Source organism: Pongo pygmaeus, chromosome X, assembly GCF_028885625.2.
Source record: "Pongo pygmaeus isolate AG05252 chromosome X, NHGRI_mPonPyg2-v2.0_pri, whole genome shotgun sequence".
NCBI classification, from domain to species: domain Eukaryota; kingdom Metazoa; phylum Chordata; class Mammalia; order Primates; family Hominidae; genus Pongo; species Pongo pygmaeus.
Genome location: NC_072396.2, coordinates 159,001,807 through 159,017,626, shown reverse-complemented (window position 1 = coordinate 159,017,626; position 15,820 = coordinate 159,001,807). Strand labels below are relative to the sequence as shown.

The following is a 15,820-nucleotide window of genomic DNA, read 5'->3' as shown; positions in this document are numbered from 1 at the left end:
ATGTACACGCAGACACATCTAAACCTATTTTTATTTTCCCTGCACCTGCTTGGGCTACTGTAAGCTGTTAAATTTTTCTTTCTCGGAACTTGTCCATTTTGTCTGACTAGCATAGAGTTGTTCATGTTATAGTTTTTTATACATTTGCAACATCTGTAATTATGTCTGCTTTTTCATTCCTAGCATTTGTTGTTTACTTGTACCTTCTCCCTTTTTTCCTTGTCTTGGTAAAAGTTCATTAGGTTCATTGGTCTTACAAGAAGCATCTTGTAGGCATTATTGCCCTGTATTAATCTGTGTCTCTTTTCTAGTTCATTAAATTCTGCTTTTGCTTTTATCTTTATTATTTTTTCTATGGTCTTAGAGTACATTCTCTGTTTTTTTGTTTGTTTGTTTTTTGTTTTGAGAGAGAGTCTTGCTCTGTCGCCCAGGCTGGAGTGCAGTAGTGCAATCTCAGCTCACTGCAACCTCCACCTCCTGGGTTCAAGTGATTCTCGTGCCTCAACCTCCCGAGTAGTTGGGATTTACAGGCATTTGCCCCACACCCGGCTAATTTTTTGTATTTTTAGTAGAGATGGGGTTTTGGCATGTTGACCAGGCTGGTCTCGAACTCCTGACCTCAGGTGATCCACCTGCCTTGGCCTCCCAAAGTGCTGGGATTACAGGCATCAGCCACCACGCCTGGCCCTAACTTCTTAAGTTATAAATTTGGTTCATTGATTTTTCTACCCTTTTTTCAAATGTAAACATTTAAGGCTAACCCTCTGGAACTACTTCAACTGTATCTAGCAAGTTCTGATAGTATTGTCACTTTAAGTTAGCCCAAAGATATTTTAAATTTTCTTTGTTTCTTCCTTTGACTCACAACTTATTTTAAAATGTGTTTTTCAATTTCCAAGCACATGGCTTTGGGTTTTTGTTTTTTGTTTTTTTCCTAGTTGCTCTAGAAAAAAAAATTGACTGCATGAGGTGGCTCACGCCTGTAATCCCAGCACTTTGGGAGGCTGAGGCGGGCAGATCACCTGAGGTCAGGAGTTCGAGACCAGCCTGGCCAACATGCCAAAACCTCGTCTCTACTAAAAATACAAAATTAGCCGGGCATGGTGGCACACACCTGTAGTTCCAGCTACTCGGGAGGCTGAGGCAGGAGAATCACTTGATCCAGGAGGCGGTGGTCACAGTGAGCCAAGATTGCGCCAATGTACTCCAGCCTGGGCAACAAGAGCAAGACTCCGTCTCAAAAAAAAAGAAAGAAAGAAAGAAAGAAAAAATCACTTCTAACTAAATGGCACTGTGATCAAAGAACTTGGTCTGTGTGACACCAGTTCTTGCAGTTGGTTGAGAAGTGCCCCATGACACATTATCCACAACCAGTGGACAGAATATGTCACCACCAAGCATGGGTGCAGGATTCTACATATATTCATTACCTCTGTCTTATCCTTTTGTTGTGAAAGTATTTTCTCTTCTTACTGTCATTTGGTTTACTTGATTTGTCAACTGATGGAATATGTGTTAAAATCTACTGTGGTGATGGACACATCAGTTTCTCCACAGAGTTTGGTAATTTTCATTTTATTATTTATTTTGAGGCCACGTTTTCAATTTTAAATACAGTTTCACATTCCTGGTATATTGAACCCTTTGGTATTATGAAGTGACCATACTAATATTTTATTTTTTTAATTATTATTTATTTTATTTATTTTTCTTTTTTTCTTTTTTTTTTTTGAGACAGGGTCTCCCTCTGTCACCCAGTCTGGAGTGCAGTGGTGCAATCTTAGCTCACTGCAACCTCCGCCTCCTGGGCTCAAGTGGTCCTTCCACCTCAGCCTCCTAAGTAGCTGGGATTACAGGCTTGCACCAGTGCGCCTGGCTAAGTTTTTGTATTTTTAGTAGAGACGGGGTTTTGCCATGTTGCCCAGACTGGTCTCAAACTCCTGGGCTCAAGCAGTTCACCAGCCTTGGCCTCTAAAAGTGTTGGGATTACAGGTGTGAGCCACCACGCCCGGCCATCCCAGTTTATTTTCCTCCTTTCTGTGTCTTTATGCACCGGTGAGGTGGAGCTTTTGAAAATATCAGATAGCTAGATTTTTTTTTTTTTTTTTTTTGAGACCGGAGTTTTGCTCTTGTTGCCCAGGCTGGAGTGCAATGGCGTGATCTCGGCTCATTGCAACCTCCACCTCCCAGGTTCAAAACAATTCTCCTGCCGCAGCCTCCTGAGTAGCTGGGACTACAGGCACGCGCCACCACGCCCGGCTAATTTTGTATTTTTAGTAGAGATGTGGTTTCACCATGTTGGCCAGGCTGGTCTCAAACTCCTCACCTCAGGTGATCCACCCACCTCAGCCTCCCAAAGTGTTGGAATTACAGACGTGAGCCACCATGCCCAGCTGATAGCTAGATTTTTTTTATTATTTTTTTTTGAGACGGAGTCTTGCTCTGTTGCCCAGGCTGGAGTGCAGCGGTGCGATCTCGGCTCACTGCAAGCTCCGCCCCCCGGGTTCATGCCATTCTCCTGCCTCAGCCTCCAGAGTAGCTGGGACTACAGGTGCCCACCACCACGCCTGGCTGATTTTTTTTTTTTTTTTTTTTTTTTTTGTATTTTTAGTAGAGATGGGGTTTCACCGTGTCAGCCAGGATGGTCTCCATCTCCTGACCTCGTGATCCGCCCACCTCGGCCTCCCAAAGTGCTGGGATTACAGGCGTGAGCCACCGCGCCCGGCCTCAAGATTTTTTTAAAAAATCCATTGTCTGTTTCGTCCTTTAACATCTGTTTGATTTCTGATGTATTTAGATTCATTTATAGCATATTTGTGCATTCTATTTTTCCATATTTTCTGTTCTTTTAAATTTTTCTTCTTTCTTGCCTTCTCTTAGACTTTTAAAAAAAATTGTAGTAAAATACACATCACCTAAAATTTACCATTTTTAAATGTACAGTTCAGTGGCATTAAATACAAATTGGAGGCCAGGCATGGTGGCTCATGCCTGTAATCCCAGCACTTTGGGAGGCTGAGGTGGGAGGATTGCTTGAACCTGGAGGTCGAGGTTGCAGTGAGGTGTGATCACGCTACTGCTATAGCCCAGGCAACAGAGTGACACCCTATCTAAAAAAAAAAAAAAAAAAAAAAAAAACAGATTGGCATCACACAGTGTGTGTGCTGCTGTGCTGTGCTGTATCATTTAACATTAAAACATAAACATCAGCACTGTTATGGACTGAATGTTTGTGTCCCCCAAAATTCCAGTGTTGAAGCTCAGACCTCCCATGTGATGTTATTTGAAGATGGGGTCTTTGGGAGGTGGTTAGGTTTAAATGAAATCAGGGGGGTGGGTGGGTTTCCCATGAAGACATTAGTGTCCTTATAACAAGAGACAGCAGAGAGCTTGCTTTCTCCACCATGTGAGTATGCAGTGGGAAGGCAGCCATCTCCAAGCCAGAAAGAGAGCCCTCACCAGGGGCTGAATGTGCTGACACCTTGATCTTGGACTTCTAGCCTCCAGAACTGTGAGAAATTTCAGTTGAGTAGGCCCCCCAGTCTGTACTATTTTGTTATAGCCTGAGCAGACTAATACACCCATGTTATGAAAATCTATAAACATCCCTTTAAAGGCCACCTAACCCATCATATTACCTCATGCATCTTCTTTGCTGAGCTTTCCAAAAGAGTGGCTTAGGCCGGGCATGGTGGCTCACGCCTGTAATCCCAGCACTTTGGGAGGCCAAGGTGGGTGGATCACCTGAGGTCAGGAGTTCGAGACCAGCCTGACCAACATGGAGAAATCCCATCCCTACTAAAAATACAAAATTAGCTGGGCGTGGTGGCGCATGCCTGTAATCCCAGCTACTTGGGAGGCTGAGCCAGGAGAATCACTTGAACCTAGGAGACGGAGGTTGCAGTGAGCCGAGATTGTGCCATTGCACTCCAGCCTGGCCAATAAGAGCGAAACTCCATCTCAAAAAAAGAGTGGCTGGCCGGGTGCAGTGGCTCACGCCTGTAATCCCCGCACTTTGGGAGGCCGAGGCGGGTGGATCACGAGGTCAGGAGTTCAAAACCAGCCTGGCCGAGATGGTGAAACCCCGTCTCTACCAAAAATAGAAAAATTAGCCAGGCGCAGTGGCAGGCACCTGTAATCCCAGCTACTTGGGAGGCTGAGGCAGGAGAATCGCTTGAACGTGGGGGGTGGAGGTTGCAGTGAGCCGAGATGGTGCCACTGCACTCCAGCCTGGGTGACACAGCGAGACCCCGTCTCAAAAAAAAAAAAAAAAAAAAAAGAGTGGCGTATGTTCCCGGTCCCCACCTCTCATTCGCCAGCCCCTGTGACCAAACCCCTGGGATTAGATCTCCATCGGGTCCCTCCCCTCACCCTAACCTCACATGCAGTGGTTCCTGAGAAGCTGCTGTCTATCTGATCACAGGATCCAGCAGGATCTGAGGGCTCATTCACTGAATCTGTACTACCCAACAAGGCAGGCTTGTCCTTACCCACACTCTTCAGGTGAAAACTTAATCAGATTCAAGCGTTTATCTTAGTGGCCTCTCGTGGTGTGTGATTTCCTTCTTGCAGCTCTTTACTGGCTAAAACTCTTCACTGGGAGTTAAACCAGGTGTGGTCCTTGACCCTCATGATTTTGTCCCGCCTCCTATGCTGGGCTCTGTATCCTTGTCTCCAAGCAGTCTCGTGTGACAGGGAAGTTACCTATTATTGTATGTTCCCCTCTTCTTGTCACCTCTGGTGTGGCACTTGTTCCATTTCTTGTTCAGTGAATGAGATTTGTGAACGTGCCACATCTGTGGGAGGAAGGCAGTTCGCAGCAAGAGTTGTAGTTCCCTTGCTTTGCCCTGAGGGCCAGGACTTTACACTAGATTTTCTTGTTGCATTCCTGCACTCATAAAGTACACGTAAACTTAGAGGTGGTGTGTTAAATGCTAGAACTTAAAACTCAGTTCAGCTAGGCTCAAGTGCCCCACAATTTTTGTCCCACCAAACAATTTCATGAATATCTACAGATTGTTCCCTCAATATGCCTCAATATTGAGGCATATTGATTTGGGGAGCACAGACAAGTCAAGGTTGATGTGCATCTGCTGAACACGATCTTAAGTTGTTGAAGTAGGTACTATTAATGAACGAACGTCTATTTTAGCTCCAAGAGCCCCTGGTCTTCCAGAAGAGACTCCCGATGATCTTCCAGAAGCAGCTGGGCTTCTTTTGGTCCTCCCCCACCCAGGTGCAGTCCCGTTCTCCCTGCCTGGGTGAGTTTGATTCCTCTGCCGTGGAATAGGCTTGAGCCTCTTCCACCAGGACATCCGTTAGGTGGCGACAGAGAGCATTAAAAGGAACTACTATGGAAATAAAACTTGTTTTGCTTCTTGGGGAAAAAAAAAAAGAAAAAGGCTTGTGGGGCGTGTGTGCATTTTAGTCAGATTTTACTGTGCAAAATATTTGAGAGATTTCTGCCCTCTTTCTCCCTTCCATTCTTCTCAACCCACTGTCCGCCCTACCACCCCCATCTCCTTCAAGATAAGGTAGATCAGAAGACCAAATAGACAAATGCCATGTTCACTGTTTTCTGTTACAGTTGATAGCCATACCAGTCACCCAAGCTGGAAACCCAACAGGCCCCTGCCCTTCACTGCCCACATCCAGGGGAGCCACCAAGCCCCACAAATTGTTCCTTTAACTGTTTGTCCCTCTTCTGTCTTGTATCATCTCTTCTACCGCTGTCCTGGTTCAATCCCTCATCTCGCTCTAGGACTCCCGTGATAACTTATGATCTTTCCTCCACCTCTGTATCTTCCACACAATCCCTATCATCAATCTCATTCCCCTGCTTTAAACCCAAGAGTGGCACCCTGTGTTTGAGTGACATCAGGGCCTCTCATGTGGCTCCTGCTTCTCTTTGTGGCCCCTTCTGTTGCTGCTTTTCTCATGGACATAGCCCTCAGCAGTCCAGGACTGCTTGTACTTCCTCCCAGGTACCATGTTTCTTGCACTCCTGGCCTTTGTCATTGGCTCTCCTGCCCAAGTCCCCTTCTCCTTTCCCTCCCCTGTGGCCTTGCCTTGTCCTGCTTATCCTTGAAGACCCAGTCAGGTATCTCTTCCCCAAAGAGCCCTTCCTAACCACTGCCCCCCTCCCCTCCGCGACACACATACCTGGGTTAGGCCCTGCCTCTCCACACCTGTGCCTCCTGCCAGGTCCTCAGCGGTCTCTGATCCCATGTGCCTCCAGGCATGGCATAGGGGGGCTGTGACACTCAGCCTCTCGGCCCACAGACCCCTGTTGTGGGCTTGCTCACTGCCCCAGTCAGTCCTCTTATTGAGGATTCCGTGCCAGTTCCTGACTCCAGCACACACACGCATGTAGACAGCCCTCCTAGTGCCTGGCTCCTTCCCTGTCTCTTCTGCCACTCATTCCCATGGTCGTATCCTGGAGTTGGTCATCACTGGAAGCCCCTCCACCCACGGAGTTCTAACTTAGCTCTGCCTGTGACGAGGACTTACTGTCTTCCCAGCTTGCAATGTCAACCACTGTTTGACGCCCCTGGGACTCCGTTGGTCTTCCCTCCTCTTGTGAACTGTGCCCATCACCAGACGAACTTGTTTTAGAATTTACCGTCGTAACTGAGCTCCCTTCAGCTCATACCTCCTCGGCTCCTGCTCAGTCTCTGTTTCTCCTTTTAGCCAAACTCTCTAAGAGTTCTCTCCACTCATGGGCCCTCTTCCTTGCCTGCTGCTCCTCGCCGAGCTTGCTCCATGAACACTTGCTTTCCCACATTCCATGAAATAATCTTATCAGTCATCAGTGGCTGTCACTCCTTCTCAGCCCTTTCCTTGTGTCTCTTCTGGTACCTCATACTCTCCAGGTGGCCATCTCACCTCACATCTTGAACCTCCTCTGGGTTTGGGAGAATTCTCACCTCACGAGTTGATGGGAGGCCAGGCGACCTCTGATTGTAGTCACTGCAAATGCTGCAAATGCCAGATGCTTATTTGCCTAGCTTCCCTTTTGGTCAGGGCAGCAGTTGGCAAACGGTATCTTCAAGGGCCAAGTCCAGCCCACTGCCTGTTTTCATAAATGAAGCTTTACCAGGACCCAGTTCCACCCTGTCCTTTATGCATTGTCCAAGACTGCTCTCCTATAAAACAGCAGGTGGGCTGGTTGTGACAGATACTGTCTGGCCCACAAGGTGGAAAATACTGTCTGGCCCTTTACAGAAAGAAATTACCTGAGTTCTACACGAGGGTGTAGGTATGTACCCTGGCCTCTGCCAGTCAGACTCACATGCTAGGAGGAGCAGGGCCAGGCAGGAGAGCCGTGTCTCCTGGCATTGGGGCTGTAGGAAAGATGAGCTCCTAGGCCACAGTGCCAGTGGCCAGTGCTGCTGCCTTGCAGGGTGGCACAGGCAGTGCTGGCTGTTTGGACTGGCTTGGCAGAAGGATTTGAAGTATTGTTCCTAGCCAACTGGACTCAAACCTGTTCTTCCAACCCTCTAGGGATTTTCTCATCACCCAGTAGCCTTTTCCCCCTAGTTTTAAAAATTGCAGTAAAATACACAAAGATAAAATGTACTGCCTTAACGATTTTTAAGTGTACAGTTCTGTGGTATTGAGCACATTTATATTGTGCACCCATCACCACATGCATCTTCAATAGCTTTTCATCAGTCCTTGTCTGCATAAATCAGCTAGAGTTGGTTTCTATTGATTGCCGCCAATAATCTTAACAGATATGTCTGATCTTCCTTCTCTGCACTGACTCCTCTTTCTCTGTCTCTTCTGCTGATTCTTTCTCCTCATCACAACTCCAAATAACAGGGGGAGGGTTGTTTACACTTACATTCAGGACGCCGTCACCCACTCGCCTGGCTCTTCAGACCTCTCCCCTGAACTCCAGATTCGTACATCCAGCTGCCCTTTAGGCCTCTAGAAAACTAAATACCTCAGTATCAAAAACATGAGAAACGAAAGTCAGAGTCCTAGATCTCTCGCCCTTTCCCTGTCCCAGTGCACATGCCCTTCAGGGATGGCACCTAGACCAGCTCCCTGCATCCCTGCCTAGACTCTGCAGTAGTCTCACGTGGCAGACCCAGAGGTCACTCTCCTCTCCAGATGCCCTGCAGACACCCCAGTTAGCAGGCAGTGTCCAGCTGTTCCTTCAGCTGGCCTCAGCTGCAAGAGCCTCCTCACCCAAGGTCACGCCATTCCCAGGACAGCACCCTGGTGACTGAGGGAGGTGAGGGTACAAGGCCCTTATAGGGCCGCCTCTTTGACTTCTTCCCACCTCCCTTTATGGATGTCAGTTCCTGATGAACATCTTACACCCCAAACCGTGACCCAACATCTGCTTCTGCAGAGCGCCCCCTGTGGCATCTTGTACCCTCCTGCCCCACTCCCTCTACTCTATATCTTCCCATAGTTAGAATGGGCTTCTTTTTTTTTTTTTTTTTTTTTTTTTTTTTTTGAGATAAGGTCTCCCTTTGTCACCCAGGCTGGAATGCAATGGCACAGTCACGGCTCACTGCAGCCTCAACCTCCTGGGCTCAAGCAGTCCTCCCACCTCAGCCTCCCAAGTAGCTGAGACTACAGGTATGCACCACCACACCTGGCTAATTTTTATATTTTTTATAGAGACTGGGGTCTCCCTATGTTGCCCAGGCTGGTCTCGAACTCCTGGGCTCAAGCAATCCTCCCACCTTGGCCTCCCAAAATGCGGGATTACAGGCATGCACCAGTGTGCCCAGCCTCAGATGGGCTCTTTGAAAAATGTTCATTACATCAGGTTACTCCCTTGAGAAAAACCCTCTCAGAATAAAACCTGAAGTCCATTACTTGAAAGCAGAGCCAGCTTCGTGGGCCTTTGTAACTGCCCATGGGTTTGCTGGAACCCAGGCTTGGTTTAATACTCTACTCTCACCATCTCAAAATTCTTAATTTTTGAACAAGAGGCCCTGCATTTTCATTTTGCACCAGGCTCCACAAATTGTGTAACTGGGCCTGCCTCAGCAGCCACATGGAACGTGATCCCTCCCTGCCTATTTGAGCTCATTCTCTACCATTCTCTCCCTTGCTCACCTGGCTCCCACTGCTCTTGCTCTTCCTGGAACTTGCCAAAATGTTGCTAGAGTCAGAACCTTGGCTCTCGCTGCTCCTCATTGGCTGGACCCCTCTTTACTTGACCTGCTCCCTCACCACTCACTTCCTTCAGATCTGTGTTCAGATTTCATCTTCTCAGAGAGGCCTTTGGCCCCTGTCCATCTCTCTGAATTTACCTCTGACCTCTCCGCCACCACCACTGCACTAAGCTGCCTCAGAACTTTGTAGACATTATGTCTGCTCTTCTGATGTTTCCCCCTTGGAAGAATCCCAGGGTGCCTGAAGAATGGTTTCTTTATCCTTGAAGTTGAGTAGGTTGACTAGAGTCTGGCTTGCTATTGAGCATTCTTTATCAAATTGTCCTGGGAACATAGTGTATTCTTCAGGCTGCAGATGTAGTCGTCGCTGTTTCAGGTCAGCTCTCTTATGGATCTTTGACAGCATCTTCTGTTCCATTTGTTGAGTTCTGTACTTCAGGGACACAAATTCCTTATGTTGGATTGTCTTTGTCTCTCTTCCAATGCTATTAGCTTTGCCATAATTGGTTTAGCTTTTGTCTTTTTCATCTGCATTCACTTTGTCTAATTTGATTTTCAGCTATGTATATTCTGTTTCTGGCTGTTTTTCAATGTATTTATTAGTTTCATAATGATGTGTTTTGGTCTGCAGTTTGTTTCTCTAGGTTGGAAATTTGTCTTTTCATCTTATTCTGTTTTATCATCCCATCTTTGAACTCTTTTATTGGGAACATGTTCTTACGAAGTTGTGGGGAATTTTTTTCCCTTCCTTGTGTATTCTCTTCTTGGTGGGAGACTTTGCCTTTCTCATGCCATCTCCCTCCCTGGGCCTCTTTTTTTTCTTCTGGCCATAATATGTTTGCATAGTTACCATGTCGCTTCTTTTCATCTTGGCTCAGGCTTGGATGGCTCTACATAGTCGTTCTGTTTGCTTTGAGACAGTGGAGGAATTCTTGGCTCTCTCTTCCCAGTTTCTTGGCATCTTCTCTTGCTGTTTTCCCCTCTGAGCTATCGCGTGCAGGCTTGTTATCTTGTATTCGGAGAGAATTTGCACGCTGGAGGGAGCTGCAGCCATGTAGTCTTCAGCCCTATCTGGATTCTTCACTTTGTTCTAAGAACTGTGTTGGATGTCTTATACTAAGGCTCACTCTAGCTGCACGAGGGATGTGTGTGCCATTTCCATGGGGATAGGGGGCACCTCAGTCTCTGGGTGGTTCCATAATCTGTGTATACCTAAGAGCAGTTGCTTCCCACAGAGCTGGGCTGGCTCACTGGGCACTTCGCCATTTCTCCTGCACCTCCCAGCTGGAGTTTCTGGGTCTAAAAGGAAAAAGTGAAGGACTCCCACTTGGTTGCTTCTCTCCAGCTTACTGGCTGCAAATTCCCAGGGTGTTGCCTGCTCCCTAGGGTGGTTTCTGGGGACGGGGCAGGAGCCTGGCTTTGCTGCTACTTTGTCCTCTGGAGTCTTTTCTCAGACTGCTTTGAATTACACCCCTTTCCTTTGTGTGCTGAAATCTTCCCTTCACACTCTCCTTCCCTGCCTTTCTTTTGTGTCTTATCTTACTAGGACTGGAAGAGGGCAGTTGTGCAGGAGGTCTGCATCTAATTCCCTAATCCATGTGAGAGTGCTCCTGTTGTGTGCTTTGTGACACGATGGTGAGAAATACTCCCTAGAGCAGTGGCTACCAGAAGGAAGCCATCCCCTCCTGTTCACACACACACACACTCCTTCTGGCTGTCCTCAGATGCCTATTCTAGGTAAATGTCAGATTCCAAAGAAAATCCAGTTGAGATCTTTTTTCTTTTTTTGAGACGAGAGTCTTGCTGTGTTGCCCAGGCTGGAGTGCAGTGGCACAATCTCAGCTCACTGTAACCTCCGCCTCCTGGGTTCAAGCGATCCTCCTGCCTCAGCCTCCCAAGTAGCTGGGACTACAGGCACACACCACCACACCCGGCTAAAATTTTTTTGTATTTTTAGTAGAGACACGGTCTCACTGTGTTGGCCAGGCTGGTCTCGAACTCCTGACCTCGTGATCTGCCCGCCTCAGCCTCCCAAAGTGCTGGGATTACAGGCTTGAGCCATCGCGCCCAGCCTCCAGTTGGGATCTTGACTGGAATGACTGGTGTTCAGTCATTATAGTTTCCACTTAATTTGTATTTGTACACAGGACAGTTACTAATTTGTTGATACTTGTTTGATCCCCAGTCCCTAGAGTTGTTTATGGGATGGAGCTTCAGTCCCTGCTGCTTCCCCTGTGGCAGCAGCTGGAGTCAGGGTGGGGACCCAGGGTGCTGCTGGCAGATTCTTGAGACAGGTAGAATCTCCTCTATATCAGTGTCTCTCTCTGTCCCAGCAGTGCCCAGGAAAACCTGGCCAGCCTGTCACTGACCTCTCCATCTAGGGCACTGGTGGTTCAGGTCCTTCTATTTGCCACTGGCAAACCGTACTTCTGCCAGTCTGGCTCTTAGGCCCAGTTTCTCTGATCTTGCAGATTTTCTCGGGCTCTGCTACAGAATCCTCATACCTCCAGCCGGTCCCTCCTTTGCCCATGTGTTTAACTGTGGTGGAATCGTGTGAGCGCTGCTTCTCTTATATGGATCCCAGCCACACCACATTCTACAGCAGTTCCTCTGAAGGCATTGATAGAGATATTTCCTCCTGTTTTGCATTTCGTTGGTCATTTCAGTAGAATCAGGGTGAAATAAACATGGGGGCTCAGATGTCAGCATTACGAACCAAGTACTTCAGGCAGGCTGATGTGGACTGACCTACACTAGTGAGACGCAAGATGACGAAAACAAGGGCACTCACTCCAAGTTACTGATGAGATGTTTGGATCAAATGAGCCAGTCCTTAAGCAGAGTTCTCTAGTAAAAGAGATCTCCTTTCTGCCGTTTCTTGTTCCCCAAAATGTGTTGCCTTCATGGTGAAAATTTATTTTGGCAGATTTTCTCTTCTTCGATAAAAGCAGCCAACACTTTGTTAAAAGTCTGTGAAACTTATTTACATGAAGTATGCAAAGGTAAGAAAAAAACATTATCAACAAGAAATGGAGAAAGCCAGCAGCTGAGGACAGAAAAGTCGTGCACAGTGTCAGTGTCTATGGAAACAGGCCACTTGGACCTTGAGGACTAGGTATTTGGAATTGGAGGCGAGCTTGGCCTGGTGAGTCTCTAACCACTTGTGTGTAGGATCAGTGTGAGAACCCTGCTAGAATATAGAGGCAAAGATGCAAGGGGAAATCATTGGAGAAGTTACCAGGGAATGATGAGCTAATCTGAAAAAAATACATGTTTCTAAGTTGGGCGTGGTAGCGCATCTGTAGTCCCAGCTACTTGATAGCCTGAGGCAGGAGGATCGCTTGAGCCCAGCCTGGGCAGCATAGTGAGACCCTGTCTCCCTAAAAAAAAACTTTTTCGTTGTTTTGTTTTGGGATTTTTTTTTCCTGGTCTTTTTTCCCCCTTTTTGTGAATAACGGGATCTCACTATGTTGCCCAGGCAGATCTCGAACTCCTGGGCTCAAGCAGTCCTGCCTCTGCCTTCCTAAGATTACAGGTATGAGCCACTGTGTTAAGCAAAAAAAGTTTTTTAAATGAAAATCATTTTTTAAAAGACAGGCTTTCCAGGGGAGGGTATTATCCCACTTATATGAAGTGTCAACAGTAGGCAGATTTGTGGAGACAAATAGATTAGTGGTTACCAGGGGCTGAGAGGAGTGGGAGTGGGGAGCAACTGCTTAATGGGTAAAGGGTTGTCTTTGGAACTAGATAGTGGTGATGGTTGCATGACATTGTGGATGTACTAAATGCTATTAATGATAAATTTTATGTTATGTGTATTTTACCACAATTTAAAAAAAAATGATCAAATGCCCTCAGAATAGCCAACAACCTTCCACTTGGCTAAGTGCCTACTCATTAAACTTCTTGAACTAAATTCCTTTCTGATTGTCATGGTTACTGTGTCCTGGGCTTCAGAGTTTCACATTCAGGTCGGCTTGGTCCAGTCTGGCATGTATCACTATAGGTCCCCACATTGGCCTCTTCCTCAGATGGACAACCCATCTATCTGCCGGGGCTCTGTGCCACAGCCAGATAGACTTGCTCTGAGACAGCTGTGTGGGCTCTGAGCACTGGCCAGGCATCACAAAACCTATCTTTATGATTTAGAATAATTGGTGGTCAGCTGCTGTTTTAATGTTTTTTTTTTTAATTTAGATATAATTCACATACCATGAAATTTACTCATTTAAAGTGTACAATTCATTCTTCAGTATAATTCATAGGCTCACAGAAAAAATTGTTTAAAAATAAAATGTGCTATTCAGTGTCTTTTAGTACATTCACAGAGTTGTGCAACCATCGCCTCTGTGTCATTCCAGAACATTTTCAGTACCCAAAAGAAACCCCAGACACAGTAGCAGTCACCTCTTATTACCCGCAGCCCCTGGCAACAACTAATCCACTTCCTGTCTCTATGGATTTGCCTATTCTGGACATTTCCTATAAATGGAATTATGCACTATTTGGCCTTTTGTGTCTGGCCTCTTTCACTGAGCGTAATGTCCTCAAGGTTCATCTGCATTGTAGCATGTGTCAGAATTTCTTTCCTTTTTGAGGCTGAATGATATTATATCCTATAGATAATGAAGTTTTGATTATCCACCCATCCCTTGGGAACGTATATTTGGGTTGCCCCCACCATTTGGCTATTGTAAACTGTGCTGCCATGAACATTGGTGTACGGATATCTGTTTGGTTACTGGTTTTGGTTTTTTGTTTGTTTGTTTTGGTTTTTTGAGACAAGGTCTTGCTCTGTCGCCCACGCTGGATTACAGTGGCGCGATCTCTGCTCACTGCAACCTCCACCTCCCAGGTTCAAGCAATTCTCCTGCCTCAGTCTCCTGAGTAGCTGGGACTACAGGTAGCACTCACCACCATGCCCGGCTAAATTTTTCTGTATTTTTAGTAGAGACAAGATTTCACCATATTGGCCAGGCTGGTCTCAAACTCCTGACCTCAGGTGATCCACCCACCTCAGCCTCCCAAAGTGCTGGGATTACAGATGTGAGCCACCGCGCCCGGCATAGTTGTGGTTTTTTGAGAGTATATGGCTAGGAGTAAAATTGCCAGGTCATATGGTAACTCCATGTTTAACATTTGAGAAACTGCCAAACTGTTCTCCACAGCAGGAATTTTTTAACCTGTATGTGGTAGGCTTGTGTTTAGATTTTCATTTTACACATCTATAAAGATGAGATTTGCTGTATGGCACTGGTTGCCTGTATTTGGGGAGGGTTCTGCTTTTGGTTGGCAAGAACTGCATTTTATTTAAGCTTTGCAAAACATAACTGTTTTCTCGCATCTTCTCAAAAGTGGAGGATTAAGAAATGGACTGCAAATTCAGAGCAGGGCAGCTGAACCTCAGGCTCCACCATTGTAGCCTTCAAGCTAAACCTCATTCTCTCTTGCTCCCTGGAGACCACTGAGACACTCTGCCTGTGCCAGTTTGATTTCTCACATTTTTAAAGGGCTGGAGCTTGTGTCTAAAAGTGCTGTAGCCTTTATTGATTCATGCAGAGAAGCCTCCTTGATTCCGTGATTCTGCAGCTAATACTGGAAGTAGAAAGAATTGGAAGCACCATCTGGATGACACTTTAGGGTGGAAGCAGCCAGTACAAGGGGGGGCTAATTATTTCCTCTGGTCCCAGACTGTTCACCTGGAGCCGTAGCCACCACCCTGCCCTTAGGTTAACTGCCTCGAGTGGTAGTTTAGCTCTTTGTGCTGTGCCGAGGGATAACTGGAAGTGAAAGGTGCTGAGAAATGCCATCTCCTGAAAGTGGCGAGCATGAGTGAATTTACGAAAGGTTGGGATATTGCTGGGGCTCTGGAAGTTTCTCTGGAACTCACTCCAGGGGACAGGGAGGGGGCTGAATTCCAATTCAAGTGAAAAATACCTTTCATCTGCCTTGTTCACCTGGCTTTTTGCCTTTTTGTAAAATCTGAAAACTTCAGGGATTGAGTAGTCTTTCCTCAACTGCAGTTGCCTGGCTGGCCACACCTGCCAGCTGTTGCTTGTACCCCTGTAATTTGCAGGGCCTTCGGGCCTTTCTCACAAGATCACTGCAGGTCACATTTATGAGGAAAATGCAGGCAGTTCCTGCCATCAGCCCCCTCAGGATGTCATGGTTTGGCCTGAAAACAAGATTCCTGCAACTCTGATTTTCCTTTGCTAGATCAAATGAAGGATTTGATCTAATGTTTGCATTCTAGCAGCAAAATCATTCAATGTTTTATTTCTTAAGAGCCTTACTTCATATTTTGTAGGTATTTAAGATTTTGTAAAGGCCTTTCTGCTTCAATGTGTGATGTGTGCATTCTTAGAAAAAAATCTTGTGTTCTGTAAATCACACAATAAAAACATGAGTTTGTGCAGGAAAAACTGGGGTGGGGTGGATCACTCCAAACTTGTGTGGTGTGGTAACTGGAGCTTACTGATGAAACCATGAACAGTTCTGGCTGAAAGAACCCCACGGTACACTGAGGTCTGTTGGCATTGCCCCCAGCACCGCCACGGTCCCTTTGTGTGCGCCACCACGCCTGGCTAATTTTTTATTTTTAGTAGAGATGGGGTTTCACCATGTTGGTCAGGATGGCCACGAACTGACCTCGTGATCCGCCCTCCTCAGCCTCCCAAAGT

At 46.6% G+C, this 15,820-nt stretch overlaps 1 protein-coding gene across 5 annotated transcripts in view; it reads left to right on the top strand.

Moving 5' to 3' along the window:
• Window positions 1-15,820, top strand: part of MECP2 (methyl-CpG binding protein 2) — a 75,182-nt gene that overhangs the window by 40,318 nt on the left and 19,044 nt on the right. The window lies entirely within an intron of this gene.